This window comes from Phodopus roborovskii, unplaced genomic scaffold (genome assembly GCF_943737965.1).
Source record: "Phodopus roborovskii unplaced genomic scaffold, PHOROB, whole genome shotgun sequence".
Classification (NCBI taxonomy): domain Eukaryota; kingdom Metazoa; phylum Chordata; class Mammalia; order Rodentia; family Cricetidae; genus Phodopus; species Phodopus roborovskii.
Window position 1 is genome coordinate 9315495 of NW_026125281.1, and position 21536 is coordinate 9337030.

Here is a 21536-nt window from a genome sequence, read left to right on the forward strand (position 1 = left end):
ACACGCTAACAGTTAATAAGGACAGGTTTTTCGCTTGCATTAAGTTTTAAAGAAGGAAATTGACACAGCACAAGTATTGTGTTGACCCTGAAAGTAGAAGAGGCATGTAACCAGCCTGAGTGACGGGTGGGCGGTGGCGGCGGCGGCGGCGGGGTGGGGATGATAAAAGAAAGAAAAAAATGTCCAGTGGGGAGCTGGACATATGTGACCTAATGTCTGCCATTCTTTCACAGCATGGGATGTAGAAATTTTCTTATGTTTAAAAATGGTTTGTAGAATATTGATTCTTCTTTGTGTTCCCTTTGCCATCCTATGACATTTGAGGAGAGAAAGCTACAAATGGAAAAAAGTGTGAATAATTTTAGAATCTAGAGACTCGTCTTATGAAAGGTTACATTGTCTGTGCTTTAATAAAAGAAGTGGTTAAAATTATTTCAGTGCATGGAACAGCGTGTTTGTTTAAACTGTAGCATGCCTAGACAGAAATAAATCCCACTAGAGTGGCAGCTCACTGCCGACCTTGTTTCCCATTCCGAGGCCTGGAGTCGCAGCTGCAGTAAAAGCAGGGAATTCTTTTAGCCCGTTTGTAATGTATCTTAAAAGGGTCTCTCAGCTAATACTCAGTGAGGAAAAAAATAAAAAGGATTAGTCACGCGTGCCGTGAATTTAGAGTCTGAAATAAGAACCCAAACATTTTCCTATATGGTACAGTTAAGTAAAGCATGGGTAATTCTGCAGACCGTGTATGACCTTTTGTGGGATTTTGATTCCATCTTTCCCTCCTTCTCATGCAGGAACTCAGACTCTGGGTGACACTGAGATTGGTCCATGTTTTGATTTGATCAAATTTGGTTGATTTCTTAATTATGTTACTTGTGGCTAGCTATTTTTGTAAGGGGGGGGGGATTAAAATATACAGGAAGTCTTTGCGAATCACACTTTGAATTTAAGTACAGGAAGACATGAAGTATACTTGAAATTTAAAGTCAGGTGTTCTGATTGTGCGTGTGTGTGTGTGTGTGTGCGTGTGTGTGTGTGTGTGTGTATGTATATGTATAGAGAGAGAGAGAGAGAGAGAGAGAGAGAGAGAGAGAGAGAGTTGTTCTGTTTCCCTAGATCATTGGATCTCCAGAATTGGAGTTATAAGTGGTTGTAAACCGCTTGATGTGGGTACTGGGAATTGAACTCGGGTCCTCTGCAGAAACAGTCTGCTGAACCATTTCTCTACCTCCAGTTCTGAAAAATTTTGTTTCAGTCATCACAGAGGGTCTAAGACTTAGAGTAGTTGAACCTCTTGAGTGTTTTGATTTTATGATAGTGTTCAGTGCATTGTGCAATGGACACAGAGTTGGCTTCAGACTTTAGGATGTTTTCCAGGTTGTTGCCAGGTGGTGTGATTGGTTTGTGGCATTGGACAGGGCATCGAGTTGTAGATCCCAAAAGCCAAGGTCAGAAGCAGGGACATCAGGTTGCACACAGCCTCTGTACTAAGCAGTGAGGCGTGGGAGGTCAGCTGTGGGGTGTGCCTGGACAGGGCCCCATTGTAAGCTGCAGAATACCCGCACATCCCCAGAGCCTGCGCTGTAAACGTGACAGATAAGTGGGCCCCAGTCAGCATGGGCCAGCCTAGTGTTTGTTGCCATTCTGGCTTCTCTCTCTCTCTCTCTCTTTCTCTCTCTCTCTCTCTCTCTCTCTCTCTCTCTCTCTCTCTCTCTCTCTCTACCTCTCTACCTCTCTACCTCTCCCTCCCTTCCTGCCTCCCTCCTCTCTCTCCCTCTCTCTCTCTGATCTTGAGAAATGCTTTTGGTTTTTTGGCTTTAAAGCCCCTACTGTGTTACTCTATACACAAGGTGTTAGTTTTTAGTCTGTGTGTACCATGATTCTGTTGGGAACTTGGACAGGGCAGAGCACACAGAAGAGCTGGAACCTGGCTCAGTTTTCCCACAGGGCCTCCACGCTCACCGCCTTGCACATCCTTGGTAGAGTACTGCCAGGGGCCAGGTAGCTCACAACACCGAGACCAAGGAAAAACACGGGTCTGAGGTAGAAAGCTCAGGCACACGCCTCAGGCCTCACCATCTCAGGGATGTTGCCAGTTAGGCTCTTTGCCAAGGCTGTGCAGTTTCCTGGGGGAAGGGCAGTTAACCTCTTGATGCCACCCTCGCGCTTTAACAGTCCCATACAGGGTCAGTGGCCTTATCCGCCACCACCCATCCAGGGTGAACCCAGACTTCTCTGTGGAGGGCTTGAAGTCAGTTGTTGTTTGTCGTTTGTGGCTGCCAGCCTGTTGTACTTGGTGTCCTTAGAGGGAGGGATGACCCTGGCCTGTAGAACCAGCGTCCCCTGAGGGAGTGTCTGCGTGTCGATGTGGACATATCACCTCTTGTTAGGCTGATCTCTGTGAGTTCGAGGCCAGCTTGATCTATAAAGCTAGTTCCAGGACAGACTCTAAAGCAATACAGAGAAACTTTGTCTCAAAGACAAGAAAAAAGAAAGAAAAGAGAAAGAAAAAGGAAGGAAGAAAGAGAAGAAACGGTCTGTAAAACCCAGAAACAGAAAAAACTGTGTTTCGACATTGTATGAAAACAATTGTATGGGCAAGCAGTTAACACTATGTAGAAGAAGATTCTTCATTACGCCCTAGGGCACACGTGAAGGCATCATTTGGGCCTTAATTTGCTGTGTCAGCAAAGTGTATGAGTGATTTTTTTTTTTTAAAGGATGCACATTGTATAGCCATGTTGACTTTTGTGACTAATGAGGAAATTTCGCTTGTATAGTAGCTTCTGTGAAAAGGAACCAGTTGTGTATTACTTGATTCCTTTCACTGCAGATTTTATTTCCAGTGGCACCCATGATACAAAGCCAGGCCACTAATTAAACATGAATGAGGACCCCAGTCTATGAAGCAGAGGTAGACACGTTGAAGATTGCTCGCTCAACTGCAGAACTCAGGCTGTTGCGTTCAGTGTGCACTTTTTTTTTTTTTTTTGAGAGTTTCACGCATGTGCAATGCATTCACACCATTCCCGCCCTCACCCGAACCCTGCCCCGTACTGCTTGTAAGGCATGTGTGTGCTACATTTACAGGCTTCCCTGATTTTCTTTACTTACTTAGCCTGATAGAAAATCTTAAACCCCAAGACTTGATATCAAAGAAATAAAAGTAGCAACAGTGTCTGGCCAGTACAACATAAAGCCGGAAGTATTGAATGGCATTGGCTCTCGGCTGAACAGTGGTCACCCTAGCACAGCAGTGTCAACCTGTGGGTCACGACCATCGCAAAAACCCACATTTCTCATGGTCTTAGGAACCCCGAACCATAACTATGTTTTTGTAGCTGATGTATAACTGATTTTGCTACTGAGCAGTGTCTCAGTTCCTAAGACCATTGGAAACGCGTTTTCTCACGGTCCCAACCCACAGGTTGAGGGCCTCTGTGCTAGGACTTAGAATTTTACGTTTGCATCTGAATCAGAGTGTGGGGCGGCACTAAACTCATCCTGGATATCTTAGGTCGGGTGTGTCTGTCTCCCATCCCAGCAGTCTCTGGTTTGGGGGAGGAATTGAGCAATGCTAGGTTAGCTTTCTAGCATTGTCCTACATGAGGTTTTAGGATCGTCCGTCTCACTTTCTGTTTAAGCACCATCTCCCATGTCTCCATTTCTCCTTACCTCTATTGTTTGCCTTGCAGTGTGATGTCCCCTCTGTTCTCTTGGCCTCTGTTGGCATGAGCGATTGAGTGATCTACTTTGTTAGGTAGATGCTGGCAGCTGTGTAAGGCTGGCTATTGCAAAGGATCTTTCCGATGCCCAGCTGGGTTTTCTGAAGGGAGTAAGAGACAGGGCAGGAGGAGGTCTTTTGTCCTCTTGCATTGATAAGAGTAAGTCACGTAATGTTTCCCGTGTACACTTTGTTGGCACTAACAGGTACCTGTCTGTGGCGTGGCCGGTATTTACAATAATTCGTGTAAAAGTTACAGCAGAGCCACTGATATCTGGTCCTCAGCAAAAAGGAACCTCATACTCTTTATGTGTGGACAGTAAAGTACCTTCTTCTTCACCCGACTTGATTCAGTACCCTGGAATCAATCATCGTGAGTGTTGGTGCAGTGAATACATACAGGAGGGCACACATCTGTGTCACTCTGATTTATTTTCCTTTGGACACAACACAGGATTGGTGTGACATGGATGAGACCAGAGGACATTATGTTACGATGTAGAGTAAGTCAGACACAGGACAAATACCATATGTTCTCACGTATGTGTGGTAATTCAAAACTTGATCCCATGGACCTGGAGAACAGAGTGGTTACAATGGATGGGAAGAATTAGTTTTACCTTTCTATTGCATTGTAGGATTGCCATGGTTGTTCCTTCTTCCTTGTGTGAACCGACACAGAAGCCAGTTCCTGGACTCGCTTTGTTCTATTGCTTGGCTTAAAAGAATACTCCATCGCGCTGCTTTCTACCACTTTCTAGTGAGTCGTAGTGACTTTAACCTTTGGTGTAATTTTAAAGTTGCTCTGGTTCGAAGTGTTTAGTATCTCTGTCTTCATCACTCAGGAGGGTTCAAGGCCAGCTCTATGAGGACACACTAGGGAAAAACTAGGTGTCCTCGGGGTGGGCGGGCCTGGGCTTCTGCGCCTTTGAGTGTCTATCGCAGACCACACTCTGTTACTGGATCTTAGTTACAACTCTGGTGTCTGTCAGGTGCTCTGCATAGCTGTCTCTCCGCTTCTTTGAAGATTCCACAAAGAGGGCCATGTTATTCTCATCTCCTCAGCGAAGTCTGTTCTAGCCCCGTGGTAATTGCAGTAGTGTGGATGGCAGCACGTCTTGTGTGGTGAGGTCAGAGTCTGAGACCTAGTCTGTAGGGACGCTATGACCCTGGGCTCTTTCCCCATCCCCACCATGCCTTCGTGGAGGACTTTCTTGGGCAGCTCGAGAGAAGCCACAACACAGCCCCTCTGCCCTTCCTTCTTGCCAAACTCCAGGCTTCTGCCTCGCTGGCATGCCTGGCCAGTCTCCTTTCCTCCTCTTCTGTAAAGCACCCGAAAGAGGCACTTGAGACCCAGGAGCATCAGCGGAGGAAGAGTGAGATGATTACTTATAGAACTTTGGTGCCATGCCATGTGGTGTCCCTTTAAATGGTCTTACTGTAAATATTGCATAAACTTAAACCTTAGTTTGTAACGCTGCATATTTAGATCATTAATTTTCTGTTTAGAACTTAGACTAAGAAATCTTATACTGTGGATATCTGGAAATGTATTGGTCTCCAGTAATACCTCTTTCTTTCTTTTTTAAAACTTTATTATTTTTATTTTATGTGCATTGGTGTTTTGCCTGTGTGTCTGTCTGTGTGAAGGTATTGGATCCCCTGGAACTGGGTGTTGGGAATCGAACCTGGGTCCTATGGAAGAGCAGCCAGTGCTTCTAACCACTGAGCCCCCTGAATCATCTTTCTTTAACTGGAGTGATTTTAATAGTTGGTCTTGTGTTATCTTGCCATATTAATAAAGCTTACTGGATAGTATAGAGCAAGCAGGTAGTGCTCTATTAATACCAAAAGCTTTAACTCAGGGTTGTTGCATGTATGATGTCCTTGAGCAGGGATGGTATGGCATTATAAGTGGTGTACATCAGCTAAATGGACGGAAGGCCCCTCCATGGCAGTCTATTGCTGATTGGCACTTGAGCAGAATACATTCATTTTACTGCGGTAACTTATGCGTCTGTACATTTTCTGTTATTTTCATTGAATTGTAGCTGATACCCATTTTGCATTTTATTACATATGATCTCAAGACCACATCCCAGTGAAAATCAAAATGCATCCTTGTCAATTTCTCTCCTCTATAGACCTTGTAGATTATGAAGTCAAATGTTTCCAGTGTCCTAGTAAAAGAGAAACTTGAATATAAATTTGGTATTAGTTTCTTCCTCTTCTTGTTTTCTATTCTAAAAAGTAAAAAGCTTTAAAAGCATTCACACCAAATGTAAGTTATTATAGATTGATGTCACTGAAGGAAAAAAAAAAAAACACTGTCATGGCTCAGTTGTAAAAACCTTCCTTGAAGTTAAGTCTAGCATCATTAATGCTTGTCCAAAAGGCCACAATTTCAGTACTATTAACAGTAACGAGCACTCCTCTTTTTTCTTGCATCCATAAAATGCACAATTAATCTAGATAAACATTCGCCTAGATAAAATAACATAAGCATACATCTCCTGTCTTGTGTGCGTCTGGAAACACACTTGCACAGAGAGGCAGCAGGATCAAAGTGAAGGCTGCCTGCCAGCTTGCATCGAGGATTTGTTCTCAAGAGATAGACCTTGAGGAAACTTGAGGGTCTGCCTCATTGGCGAAGCGTGCACCTCTCTCTTTTGCTTGTCAAACTCTGATGGCTGTCACACACAGTATACTCCTTACTCCAAAAGACTTTAATTCAGAAAGCAAATTGTTCTGTCGTTTTTATGCTTTTAAACAATTATTACATAGATTTTTTTTTTTGTTCTTATTTCTGTAACTTTAAGCCTTTCAAAGGTTCTGTATTGGTAAACTAAGTAAGCATGGTACATCAGTTATTTTCTGGGTTGTGTTTGCTAATAAAACATGTGCAGTGTGTTAGAGTGTGCAGGCCCTGAGCTCCTCCTAGAACTATAGAACGGCAGTGGGTAGCCAGAGCCACCTCTGCTGTGGCCATCTTCTGCCTGGTTGGGGAGCTGGGCATTCCATAGCAACTGCAATGTGGCCGTGGGAACTCAAACCTGCAGGTGCCCTGTCATTCACAGGGAAGTGTTCCCTGTGCGCTCTGCACTGCGCTATACGGTTGGGGTGATGCCGTAGCTGTCATGCTCTTGGCCCACTGTCACCAGCGAACATCACTTGTGCACTGGGAGTGATGAACAGATATATTAGCTGTGTGTCGATTGTGAACATCTGCCTGCGCTGGGGAGCCCAGCAAGGTTCTGTGTCTTTACTGATCTCTGTCTGTTTGTTCCCTTTGCAGATTGCTCTTGGACTTGGCTTCAGATGAACAGATCTGCCCCGTGTACAGGCACAGGTGAGGGGGTCTTGGAATCTGTGGACTGTCACTAAGGTTAAGTGTTTTAAATTATCTGAACTATTACGAAAGTAGTAAATAAGATGAAGGTAAATAAAAAGAGAGTAAAACTTACTTATTTCCCTGCATGTTTTTGCTGTGAAAGTTCTTTATGAACGTGTTGAAATGACATTTGAAGGTGAAACACCATGTGTGTTTATTGGTGCTGAGTTTCTGTTTGGAAAGTCTTAAGTGTGCCTGCTAAACAAACTGATGACTTAATTCATTAAATTTTGACTTCAGAGCCTGGAAAAATGTTTTTGCTTCCTTTTATATGTAAAATATTTGGGTGGTAATAGTGTTTACTTGTTATTAAACTGCCATAATGTAGAAGAAAAGAAAAACTGCCATAGATTTTGGCAGCAGATCTCAGTCTTAGTGGACAGATAGATGCTGTGAAATACTGTTCTTGGCCTTTTTTGCCAGTGACTCTCATTACACATCCATATTGTATGTTCATGACATTTACTAACCCTAGATCCATCCTTTACTTCTTCATTTGTTGCTTCCCCTCTGAGAACTTAAGCTTCCTTAGCACTGGGCTGGGTCAGTTCTGAGTCTCATCATTAGTCATTGGAACACTGGCTGTGTAGTCAAGACTGAAGAATGCCTCTTAATCTCAGGTGCACTTAGGTTGAGAGTCTTTAGACTATGCATCTATCTGTAACTACAAAGTAGAAATGAAAATCTGTCCAGTGTGCATAAGGCTCTTAAATGTTATGAAAAGTTAAAATGTTCATTCAAAGATGGTTGACCAGGGGAAAATCAGAGGATAAGGCCTTGGATTCCCACTTACGTTGTAAGTGCTTTATGGTTGTTAGGATGAAGAACCTAATGTGATATCAGATTTTGATCTCTGAAAATCAGATAATTAAGTCTTTTGTGCTATCTGTCACGGGATTTACAATACTTCATTTCCTGTCCCCAGCTTGGGAAATGTGTTTGTTCATTTTCCTGCCTTGTATATTAATGCTGGCACTAGCTGTCAATGGCTGTTGATGTAATAGTGTAAGTGGATGCCCGTTTCCCTGGGTGCTCAGCGCTTTTCTTTAAGGGGTTGAGACGCTGTTTTTGTTGGGTTCTTGTGTCTTGTTTTACTTAAAATTGTTGCTGCATTTATTTACTTGTGTGGGTGTAAACCTGCTATGCTGGGAGTCAGAAGATAACCTGAGGGGTTGGTTCTCTTCTTCCATCATGAGGGTCCCAGGACTCACACTCTGCTCCCCGGGATTAGCAGCCCACCCCTTAGCTCCTCGGCCTTCTGGAAGACCCTTGTTTTGCTTTTTTGCTTCGATGCATGCAGGGTTGCTATTCCTGCAAGAGTTACTTCTCCTCTTATGAAAAGAACTAACGGTGCCGGTCAGTGTTGCTTCTTATTTACACAAAGTGTTAAGTGTTGTGAACTACTTCTGATTCACACCTTCTTACAGGCTCAGTTGGTAGGGACTGCGGTGATCCTGTCAACAGCTCTGCGGACCCTGTTAGGCATTGGATTAGCAGATAAGGAAGGCCCTAGAGAGGTTAAGTGACTTTTCCAAGGACATATTGTGATGGTAACCATGGAGTTCCATTTCTGTCTAAACAGCCCTGGTGATTTTTATATTTGTGGCAATAAGTATAATGTATAAAAATTCTATTCATAGTTGAAGACTTAAAATTATTTTGAAAACCAGACATTACCTATGCTTTATTAAGTAGGCCTAACGTTTAACCTATCCCCTTCATTTCACACTGTGAAACATAGTGACCCGCTTGAGAATGAGTGACTGCATTAGTGACAAACCCTTACAACGGGGCTTTTGTTCAGACTCAGGGACACGGGACGCAGCCAAGGCAGCCCCTTGTTTTCCTTTGTGAACACAGTATGTTAGCAACTGGCATTCTTTCTCCCTTAGACATTTTAGATTGTAGGTAGCATCTGTGCTTCACTGGGGAAATTAATTGCCTTTCCTACAAAATGTAGCAAAACAGCAAGGCATGTTGTTGCATGCCTATACTGTCAGCACTCTTCTGGGGGTTAGGGGGTGAGGTGTGAGGGGCTTCTAGCAGAAGGAGGGAGAGTCTGGAGTTCAAAGCCCTCTTTAGCTGCGTGGGGTCAAGACTGGTCTCCGTACTTGACTCTGTCTCAAACAAACAAGCAAACAAGCAAACGTCCCAAGCACTCAAAGCAACAACAAAAACAGGTGTATATAAACTCACATGTGCGCAAGCACTTACAATAGCTAGAGATGTAGCTCGGTGGTAATTTTATGTCTGTTTAATGAAACGTGAATGTAAGTTTTGTAATATATGAGATATAGTGACTATAAAATTACTTAGAACGGTGACCTTAAACCCGTAGTGGGGGAGTTGCCTGCCATCTCAGGATGGAGGGAAATAAGACCCCAGGTGACTGTGAGCCTTCACCTGCCCCATTAGTAAGTTGCAATTATCGCCAGCATGTTGACTAATGCTCACTGACAAGCTTCCAGCCCGGATGGACCATCTGTATATGCAAATGGTCATTTTTCAGATTTGTCGGGACAGTATTTAATTCCCGCCAGCTGTGGACGTTCAGTCCCCAGTTGTGAGTTTGCCTCACTGCTTGGCTTGGAGGACAGATTAGACATTAGTGTTCTCGAAGCTTGAGTTCTTGCTATTAAAAATCCTAAGGTAGGCTAGGCAGTAGTGATGCACTCCTTTAATCCCAGCACTCGGGAGGCAGAGGCAGGCAGATCTCTGTGAGTTCAAGGTCAGCCTGGTCTACAGAGTGAGTTCCAGGACAGCCAGGGCTACATAGAGAAACTCTCTCAAAAAACCAAACCAAACCAAGGTGGGAGGCGGGGAGGTTTGGGCCAGGGCTTGGGGTTTAGTTAAACGAGCAGACACACAATTGGACTGCAGTGTGCACTCACACACACAGTCACAGGTCAGTAGTGACTGCTCAGAGCTCTAGACCCATTCTTATGCATTGTAGTGACCTCTGGTCCTTCAGGAGTGTACATCGAAGAAATCTTAGTAAACACTGGTTAAAGGCTGCCAGGGTGGCTTCGGGAAAACTGATTTTGACATTGCAGAGTTCTCCCTCTGCAGTTCAATGCCCCAAGCTGCAGTCCGACTGCTGGTGGACATGGATGGATGGATGCTTTGCTCCTGGAAGGGTCAACTTCTCTCTGGCTCTAAAAGTAACACCTTTGGTTTAGGTTTCCTTCCGTCTGTTTTCAGGTGACAAACATGTCTTTGGGACACACACTTACTTTCAGATGGAGTTGGGGATGTCCCTGAAACTGACTTGGTTTTCCTCCGTCTCACTCTGCTGCTTCACCATAGGAGCAGACTTCCTAAGACCCTGCAGAAAGCCAGAGAATCTTCCAGAATCTTCCCACAAGTGTGTGTCTCCCTCTGAAGGAACACGTGCTCACTTACATTGTTTGTGAGGCTTGACTGGATCATTTAAGAAGTGAGCTTGTGTAGTGTTTAGGGAGAGCATACTTAGTCCACTTCCCACCCCCCACCCCTCACCCCCACCCCCACCCCCGTTCATTTTCAGGTCTCAATAGCTCATATACTATAAAGATACTTTGGATCCTACATATAATAATTGGACTAAAATGTTCTTAATTGCAACTTGGTCCTCTATACCTTAGATTTTGCAAAACGTAATTAATCATATTTTCCTAAACTTTCTGATGAGGATATATCTATGGGTGTAAATGAGAATCCTGGATCTGAATGCAGGCGATGGAGAATTCCTTAGTTTGAATTTAAAAGGCAAAACTTCTTTAGCAGACCAACTGTGATGTTTAATTCATAGCAAGTGCAGCATTTCCAGGCCTGTGTTACACTGTATGATCTTTAAAGTCGGGTAATAAAGCTTACTTAGCATCGTCACTCAAACAGCGAGGGTTAGTGGACTGCCTGGCAGTCCAGCCTTGAGATGTCATTCCCCCTTTGCTCCAGAGAGTTGAACTCACTTGGGGTTTATATGAATGGTGGGTTTAATTGCAAGTCCGTTTTCTTGGTGCTGGAAGTTGTTTAAGTGTGGGCAGGTTCAGGATGTGTATGCATATTGCTTTAGCACTAATGCACGGAGAGAACTTCTCCACTGTGCAGTTGACAGTAAGGCATGCTACACGATGCCAGGGCACTCTTACGTACTAAACACCGAATACAAAAATTACACTTAGCATACCTAAGCCTGAAACACAATGTGGCCATATTGGATGTCACATGACAGGAGGTACCTTTCACATGAATGCCCTGTTAGCTCATTGTTGAGAGAAGATCTGTGTTAGACCCTACTTTAACTGGGAATTGTAGAGTGCCACAAGATGGGCAGTTTGTTGCAGGAGAGTCTGGTCATATGTAATTGTACCGCCACTGTTACGATACTTTCTCCAAACGCTCACATGGACAGCACCGCAACCTAGAGAGGAAGCATTTGGAGTAGAATTTAGCCTCACAGGACACCTTCATTGTGAACATGTAGGAGGGCAGATTCACCTCATAGCATAGGCTCACTGGTGAGTTGAAGCATTTAGTTTTGTTTAGTTTTGTTGTGCTGGGCGTGGGAGCCAGAGTCTCGAATGTGGCAGGCACGTGCCCCTGAGCCTGACCTCTGTCCATTGGAAGTGACTGAAGTGGCTACTTGTGACGGCTCTGCCACAATCAGGTGGGGATTGTGACGGGGCGGTTTCACAGACCTCTGTCTCTTCCCGTGGCCACGTCAGTGAGAAGAGATTCTCTTCACGTTCATCGCTGAATGCATCTGACATCACAGTGTTCCTTCCCCCATTCATTCACATCTCTGCCTCCTAAGCCAGTGGTCCCTCGTCCCTCCCCCCTTTACCCATCCCTCCCTCCCTTCATCTCTACCCCCTCCCCCTTTACTAGTGTGTCTGTGTGCGCACACAGGTGCTCATGCGGGTGTGTACTCACGGTTGTAAAGGTTGGCCTTGGGTATCTTTCAGTGCTGTTTACAGTGTGTGTGTGTCTGTGTTTGTGTGTCCGTCTGTCTGTCCGTCCTTCAGCTCCATGCTGGGACTGCAGAGGTAGGTATATGGACAAGCTCCCCCTTCACGTGTGGCCAGGCATCCAAACCTGTCTCTTCATGCATGTGTTGTGGACACATTACCCACTGAGCTGCTCCCAGTCCCTGTTTTCTGGTTGAATTTGGTGTTTTCTGTGTTGTCAGTGAATGGTACAGAATCCACATCTAGCTCTCTGCTGCGTCTCTAGTCCCTGACTTAGTTACTGAGAGGAAAAGTGATTTCTGAATTCTCGATGACTACATGGGATATGGAAACATGGAGGGGGGCAAAGCACTGCCCACCACTGTGTGTTCATGGAGCTTGCAGAGTGTGCCTCTGCGGCCACGCCTCCTAAGCTGGGGTGGGCTAGGAAGGGCAATGTGGAGCTTGACATTTCCATGTGGATAGAGCAGAAAGGCGTCAGTAAACATAGTACACAGAAAGTATGCCAAAAATATGAAAGTCCTGGTGTTTATGGTTAATTTAAATTCAGGAAAAACAGAACTTTAACACTCATTTTTTTGTTTTAAAAAATTACATTTATTTACATATACATTACGTGCATTATGTGTGGGGGGTCAGCGGACAGCTTTTGGGAGTCAGTTCTCACGTCCTGGGAGTGAACTTGGGTCACCAGTCTTGATGACAAGTGCCTTAAGCTGCTGAGTCATCCCACCAGCCCCCAAATCTCATTAAGAGTAAGGTAGTTGTTTTTGGAGTAGAAGAAAACTTTGAAGTACTAGAGATACTTTAAAGGTGAGGCCGCTTTTAAAATCAGTACTTTGACCGTGGCCTTTGTTGCTGCAGGTGGTGTGCCCTAGATGGATTAGAGGGGCTCACGTGCATGTACACTTGGGGGTGGACTTGGACATCTCAAGATAGTAGCTCGTCTGAAGTTGAGTGCTATTTGCTGTTTTTTGGGTGGTGAATGGGTGTCTGGAATCAGTGCTCATGTAGCCGTTTATTACTATTTACTATTATTATTGTTGTTACTGTTATTATTATTATTTTTATTTTGCCTAATCATCGCTCAACATCTTCATTCTCATGTGTACAAAGGGGAGGAAGCAGGAAGTATGCATACTTCACATTGTGTGAATGTGAGGTTGGTTCCCCAGGGAGGGGTGAATGTGTTTAAATGCTGAAGCATGGAAGGGTCTCATGGCAGCACGCCTCTTAGCGAGCTGCTTGGTAGTACCAGTGTCTACAGAATTGCTTTCCTCAGCTGCTTTTTAGAGGAGTCAAATTGACTAATTTGAGGATTTTGTTTCCTTCAATTCAACAGTCTTGGCATTCTGGGTGCCGCTTAGATAAATGGCCCACACGCAGTCAGTCACTGACAATTGCGTGGTCTCAGCATATGGGACTCAAGTGTCACAGACTCCCAGCTTGTTCTCTGTGAATGGACGGGGCAGCCTGAAGACAGCCTGGCTGATGTCAGTGGGAGGGTGTGCAGGAACCTGCTGTGAACCTGCCTGTACTTCCCGCTTCCTTGTAGCAGTGAGACTTGACATCTTCGCCTCAACTCTGAAAACTGTCTTGAGGGTGTGACGTGATTGTAGTAGTTGACCCGGTGGCTCGTGCAAGGGGAGTGGGGTCCAGGGGGCTGCTGTCACTCAGCTCCCCTTTAAGAAAGCCGTTTGTTCTGAGTTGGAAATTCTTTTATCTGACAGTTTAATAGTTCAGGAAATAATTTCTGTTTCCTAGATCATAAAATGGGATATGAAGATAGAAGATAGTCTTGAAGTGTATCTTAAAACTATTTTTGTGACTTACATTATGTTTGAAAAGAACAGAACTGTGAAACTTGTTTGATTTCAAGATGGGTATGTAGTAGACAAATCTTATTCTGTGAGTGAGTGTCTTATTAATGTGCAGTGGTAGATTTTTGCCTCACTGACCCAGCAGGATCTGCATTTGCTCTGGCTTCAGCAGAGCTCAGTTTTTCTTGTGTATCTTCCTTACTTAATGGGGTTGCTGCTTGAAAGTATATATAACATTTCATAAAATACTCATTTAACACTCTTATTTCTAACATCTGAACTCACTCACAGAGACAGGTATTATCAGGTTCCCTGGATTTTAGATGGAGACAAGGTCTTACAGTATGGACCAGACTGGCCTTGAACTCGCAGAAAGCTGCTTGTCTCTACCACTGAGCACTGGGGTAAAGGCATGAATCACCACATCCAGGCAGCTTCTCACTTTTAAAAAAAAAAAAAAAAAAAAAAATGTATTTTCTTATTTTTATTACATATACAGTGTTCTGTTTGCATATCTGCCTGCATACCGAAAGAGGGCACTAGATCTCATAGTAGATGGTTGTGAATCACCTTGTGATTGCTGGGAATTGAACTCAGGACCTCTGGAAGAGCAGTAAGCACTCTTAACCACTGAGCTATCTCTCCAGCCCTAGGTTCTCACTTTTAAAAGTATCTTTAGGAAACATGACGTGTGAGATAATGCTGTCATCTTTTAAATACGTTTATAACAGCTTCGAAGGGCCAGTTTATTACTGTGTAAACCCCTAGCTCATATTTAGTCTGGTTTCGCTTGCTTCTTATTTAAAAGCAAAATAAAATCCTTTCTGTTGTGCCAGAGGCTTTCCTCAGTCGCAGAGCCATATGAATGACTGCTCATCAAAAGCCAGATGTTTTGTCCTTACCTCTGGATCCTTTTGCATTTAAGGGGGAGTGTAGTGTGTATACGAGAAATATAGACATATATGTCATTATTCTAACCAAACTGGTACCTTTGGCTCATGATATTTCTAGCTTGGGTTCCTTTTCGTTGAGTCATTATTTTGACAGACATCTTTGTTGATAAAGCCTATTTTCTTGAGGGTTCCAAGGACTGATTGTGAAAATAACATACCTGGTGTGTTTATGTATCCCTGTGAGGTTTCCAGAGGCATTAAAGTGTTCACAGATGTTTTGAAGTGGAGACAGATACAAGCTACATAGAAAGACAGGAAGAGAGGAAAGAGAGAGGAGAAAACAAACATTTACTGTTACTTTTGGCAAGATTCTGCACAGTGTCAGCTGAAACTGGCTAATTCTCTGTGTCAGAGTGCGAAGTGTCTTTGGATCCCATCTGCATCTTCTTTGAAGCTGAGGCTGACTGGCTTTATTTGAAAACACTCATACTCTACATCCTGGGTGGTGGCTTGGGTGGTGAGGTAGCAGAATTGTGTGTCCTGCAGCTTGTCCTCATCAGGCTAATCTTGTAGCTGTCACAGAGGTGCTGTCTGCCTTGTGCTATGAGTTGGAGTGTCTGGAGGATGGGAAAGCCTGGGAATTCCTCAAGTGTCTCTACGTAGATCGGCGTGTCCTTGAAGATCTACCCTCTTCTTGCTTATTTTGGGGCATTATTATTATTACAGCTGCCCACATGTGCTGCATAGCTCTAGTTCTTTATTTCCTTCCATATAAGCTGAGTTTATCTAGAATAACAATACTGTATTATAAAAGATTAATGATGAGAGTCCCCGGAGTAGGCTATGAGTACAAACTAACACATGTGTGCTGAAGTTACTTAAAAGCATATCTGCTTATGTTCGACAGTCTAGCAGAGCCGTCAACACTGAAGTTTCAATGCAGAGCCATGAAGAGAAGGCATGTATTAGCAATCATGTGCTAGCCTACTACACTGACAGTGCAGTGGACTGGAGAGTAAGCCATGGACCCTGAACCAGATGGCCCGGGTCTTCTCATAGCAGCCCAGTCCGCAGAGGAAGCCCACGTGCCACTATTCTGATCTTTAGTTTTGTTTGTTTTTGAGACAGGTCTTCCTGTCTGGCCTGGAACTTGATGTATAAACCAGATTGACCTCCAATTCATGGGTATGCGCCTGCCTCTGCTTCCTGAACGCTGGGATGAATTGGCCCATGTGGGGCCAGTGAGCACATTTTAAAGTGAGAAAATGAAGTGTCTGGCAGGGTAAATGACCATCGGGACGTGGCCCACCAGCTACTTAGAGGGTGAATTGAGATCAATTTTGAGGCGTTTGGCTCCTGAGACGAGAAACAAAACAGCAAACTCAGGCCCGTCCCTGTGAGGTGGCCTAGCACATAGATAGGGCCGCTTGGTATTCAGGCCCGATGTCCCAGGGTCGATCTCTGGGACCCATGTAAAGGAAGATGGAAAGAGATGGCTGGCCACACACACACACACACACACACACACACACACACACACACACACACACACACACACACACTATCTCTCCCTCTTCCCCCCCCCCCCAGCCCCTCCCCACCTCTCCCACCCTCGCTCGGGTTTGCAGGCTCGGTACACTGGCTGTTTGAGAAGCCGGAGGCTTGTGTTAAAATCAGAAACTACCTGTGAGCCCGTAGTGAGGGTGACCCAGCTCACATGATGCTACACGGCTTTCCGTGGGTTTCTCAGATCTTCTCTTAACAGTTTTGTTTCCAGAGGTTAAAAAGAGGGTACGAGTCCAACTTCTTCCCATATCCTTCTGTTTACCATCAACTTTAGAGCTGGGGACTTACGCAGGATGTAACTATATTAGGTTACATAGCGTAGTTGGTAGACTGCCTACCATGCCCAGGCCCCAGCTTTGATCCCCAGCAAACCCTTGATAAATTGGGTGGTGGCACAGTCTTTAATGCCTCTGCTCAGGAAAAGGGAGCAGGAAGGCCAAGAGTTCAGGATCATCCTCCGCTTGCCAGTCCAGCCACATGAGACCCTGTCTCCAAACAAAGTCAAACTTTATGCTTTACTTAGTAAGAGATACTGTAAAGAGACGTCCTGGAAAGCACAGAAGCAGAAGCCGACACAGGGCTCTTGTTCAGAGAAGGAAATCAATTCCAAACAAGATTTCAGCTATTAGTTTTTAGATGCTTAGGGCTGGCAAGATGGCTCAGCTGGTAAGGGCTCCTGCCGCTGAGTCTGATAGCCTCCCACTCCCAGAATCCACTTCGCAGGAGTAGAGAAACCCTATTCCGGCAAGTTGTTTTTGCGTTATGTTAAAAGTGAAAAATATTACATTCTTAGGATAACCGGAGAATCCTTTCAATTAATTTGAAAAGCATACATTAACTTATGTTACATTTTGTATTCCGATGTCTTAACAGACACCACTTTTACACTGGATGAGAAAGTCACGCCATTCTTCCCTCTTGTTTCTTGAGTTGTACTGTCCAGTGGGTAGTGGTTGGGTCTCGGCTAAGAGCTGTGGTATAACCATAGTATTCATCATAGACAGAGAAGGGCTACCCTCACTTTCCACCTGATTTCACTGATTCACAGCTGCCATTTCTGTCTCTTTTAAAACCATTTCAAGCAGATTCGCGGTGAAGCTGTAACACTATCAGTGCCATCAAATGTTTCCCCAGTGTATCCTGCCTTTCCTGAATTCACCGCTGACTCTGACTTACAGTTTTGACTCTGAATCTTTACACTGTAATCCATGCTAGTCACATCTGTCATGTCCTTTTCAAACATGTCCAGTTTTTTTAATATAAATCAGAATATAAAGTTTATTAATAAATTGCAGGTGACATCATTGAGGCACAGTGACTGGGCAGGAAACTGACAAGGTTTCTTGCAAATGGGAACAGCCTGGAGAGGCTTCTTGAGTCCGGCATAGGCCCTGCCACCTGGGATGGAGAGGAGGGCATGTTGGCTGACCATCCCCTGGGGTGCTTACCCAAGCCACCATTATCTGTGACACCACCTCTAGGCTAGCCTTCCTAGTCACCTGTTCGTCCAGGCGTCTGCTCTTATTACTCATGCAGTATTGAGAAGTCATGTGGAGTACATAGACCAGTGCTTAGATTTTATCTTCCCCTCTTCTACACCCACACCCCTCTCCCTCTCCCTCACTGATCCCTCCCCTCCTCCCCTCCTCAAGAACTTCAGTTTCTCACCTCAATTCCTATTGCAGGTCTGGGTTAAATGCATTTCAGAAGGTTCAGATAATGCCTCAGTGGGAGTTCTTAGCTCAGCTCTACCTGTTAGACAAGTAGTTATACTTAATCCCCCTGTCCCCTTTTTGTCTCTAATGGGCTGTCAGAGGGCTGAGACAAACTCCTTCTAGAGTAACAACCCAATAATATCCAGCAGCTGCCTTCGTTGACCCACACGTCCATCCATCCTTACCTGTCACCAGTTAAGGAAGAGCACTTAGCTGCAGATTAAGCCTCAGTGATCTGCTCAGAGTCAAGAAGTATATGGGACAGGGTGGCTGAGGGCTGTTGTCCCTTTCTTCCCTGAGATTCTTTCCTTTCCAAACCTCTTAGGAGCTGATGAAATGTGAGAGCCACAGACCATCAAAGTGTGGTTCTAACCTGAAAAACCAGTTCTGGGCCGGCTTTTGAGAGGCACTGAGTAGTTCTATGTTTCCTTTTAATATATATTTCTTTGTGACTTGTGTCTGCTTATCTATCCCTAATCATACCTCTTTATGGTAAGAAACAGAATAAGAACGTGACAAAGGAAAACATTTTTAAATTTGTACCTTCCTAAGGTTTCTTCACTTGAAAGCACAGTCCCCAAGTTCTGAGGGATGGACAAAGAGGAATAATAGCAGCCATGTAAGTTTTCTTTTTTTTTTTTTTAAATATACTTATTGTTATGTATGTCTGTATGTCACGTGTGTTTGTTTGTGGACTGTGGAAGTCAGAAGAGGCCATCCGCTTCCCTGGGAATGGAGCTGCAGACAGCTGTGAGCACTGTGTGGGTGCTGGGAACTGAACCCAGGTCCTCTGGAAGAACAGCCAGTACTCCTAACGGCTGTGTCTTGAAAGAAATGTAGAAAACAGATAGGCCTGCACTCAGTCATGCTTGGGGCTCGGTAAGCATTCCCCGTGCCCTCCTAACCTGTACAGTCGCCTCCTAGCATATATTCGGAATCGGACCTAAGCATTCTAAGCCCTTGAGTCATGGAGAAATATGAAATTATTTTAGAAAGTTAAATTTAGCAATATGGATTATGGTAATTTATTTTAAGATGGCTTCAAATGATAAAATAATTTAAGTGATGAACATTTAAATATTTTACAAACTTAAATAATAAAATTTAAGCCAGGCGTTGGTGGCGCACGCCTTTAATCCCAGCTCTCAGGAGGCAGAGGCAGGAAGATCTCTTTGGGGTATGTCTCAGGTCACTGCTGATTGTCAGGCGTGACCCAGCGTTCTGCAGCACGTGTTGTAGCGACACTGGCAGTGGGCGGCACATGGTGAAAGGCAGGCAGGCCGTGGGGAGAGGACATGATGCTCTGGGCTGGCGGCCTTTGCTGCTGTCATCTGCGGGAGCTGTGATGGCTTCGCAGGTGACATGGAGACTTTCTGAGTGCACCTTAACTCAGATGGCATGCTCTCACTCACTGCTACTGTCTCCTGCATGGCCAAGTCCTAAGACAGCAGAGCTCAAGGGAGACCGCCACTGCTCACTTAGCACCCAGCAGTCTTTGCCCCTGGGATTTCTGATACCTTGTTTGCAGGTTTTAAGGGCTGATTCATGATGAGTAGTAGCATCTTTCTTAGAAGTTTCAGGGCCCTGACAGCAGCAAATCAGCCACCTCTACTTTCTGCCCTCCACTCCCCATCCTCTCATCTTGGGTGGCTGACCTCCCGCACGGTCACACCGGCCCTCTGGTCTCCTACCCATTGCAGCGAGAAGCCACTAACTGCTGATGCCCGAGCCTTGTTTACGAGAAGGCGCCTGTACATAGGAAGTGGGTAGATGTCTGTACTGAATGACAAGTAACTGGAAGGAGAGCCCTACTAAGGCTGTGCAGTGTGGATGCTTCAGGAACGTCTGATTTTCTGATTGTTCTTCTTCTACCATTTATCCCCCTGTGTACCAGTCTCCCAGGGCACAGAGTTATCTCACTCAACTTCAATTCTTTGCTGGGAAAGCGTAGACAAATCCTAGTTTTTAAGAACCCACGATCTCTTTAATAAAACTGATTATGTCCTTTTTTGCTACAAAAAGCTAATTAGTAGATTTTTCTACCTTGACAAAGCTATTGTGGTAATTTTTATAGTAGCATTATTCCCAATAGCTCCAAAGTGAAAACAATTAATACGTCCATTGGCTGAAGCATAGGTGAATATAATGTGCTACAAACATGAACGGGATATTATTCATCAATAAAAAGAAGCGAAATGGTATATGCTATCAGATTGATAAGTCTCAAAAGCATTATCTGTGCTAATGAAGCTAGTCGTGAAAGTCACATATTTGATGTAATGATTCCATTTATTAAAAAAATGCCCGGGGCGGGCAAACCCTTGTTAGAGAAAGGCGTGTAACGGTTGCCCAAGGCTGAGACGGTGCTGATGGCATGAGATCCCTTCTGTCATGTTGGAGATGCTGTCATGTCAGTTGTACGAAACTCACCGAATTGTGCGTTTTAAATGGTAAATTGTATGGCATGCATGTTAGGTATCAGTTCTTATCAGAGTAAGAACGTGAAGCAAAGTCAGCTCCAGCTTATTTAGGGAGGACAAACCTACGCGGTAGAATCCCACATATAGAATCTGTCAGAACGTCAGCGAGGGAATAACGGAAGTACTCAAGTAGAAGCATAAGAGAAAAGGTAAATTGTGACATAGCCATTTAAAGGGCAATATCTCCTGACAATTAACACAGCCACATAAAAAACTTACCACTTACAGATGTAACCTAAAGATAGCAGCATTTGTAGATCAGGTGCTTTTATTCAGTTCTCTAGCTTACAGCTCTGCTGTTAATGTTAAATGTTATCAAGGAATGCTATCCCAAGGGGGTGGGGAATCAAGGATTTTAGAATGAAGACTTTATTCTAATATATGTTTCCAATATTTAAAATTGAAAATTGGTTTCATCTAACTGAACAATTTAAGACATTTGTCTACCTCTACAGAAAAATGATTAAGAATTTTAAAACTGATTTTGAAGGTTACATAAGAGTGGAAAGAGAGTATTTGTCAATTGAAACAGCAAAAAAAAAATTAGGAAGTATTTTTAAGACAGTGTTTTGACTTTAGTTTTTGTTTTATTATCTGCTTTCAATTTAAGATTTTTTTTTTTTTTTTTTTTTTTTTTTGCAAAATGAGACAGCAATGTGTGAGGCAATAAAATTTAAAAGAAGATTAAAAACTGCACAGAGTCGATGAGGATGATGTCTCTGGGTTTTAAAAACAGTTGTTGTTGTTCTTGGAGGTCTATACACAGGGTGTATGTGTGGAGGACAGAGGACAATTTTGTGAAGACATTTTAAACTTATGTCACCAGGCTAGGCCATCTCACTTGCCTACCTGCTTTTGAAAGATGTGTTTATTAGAATTCAAGAGACTTGGTCAGGGACTGGTGAGTTTGCCTGTGTTCATCTGCGGTTCTGAAGTCTTGGCCGAGTGTCTGACTCTGTGTCTTAAACCCTTTCTCCATTCTCTGTTCTTTACAGCCA

The 21536-nt window shown here is 44.1% G+C and overlaps 1 protein-coding gene across 7 annotated transcripts in view; it reads left to right on the top strand.

The window, feature by feature from the left end:
* Ncoa2 (nuclear receptor coactivator 2) overlaps nt 1-21536 on the top strand; it is a 215075-nt gene that overhangs the window by 71118 nt on the left and 122421 nt on the right. For all 7 annotated transcript variants that reach the window (XM_051196935.1, XM_051196983.1, XM_051196975.1 and 4 more), the window contains exon 2: nt 7020-7073. The gene's annotated coding sequence lies outside the window, so the exon portion shown is untranslated. The remainder of the gene's footprint in view (nt 1-7019; nt 7074-21536) is intronic.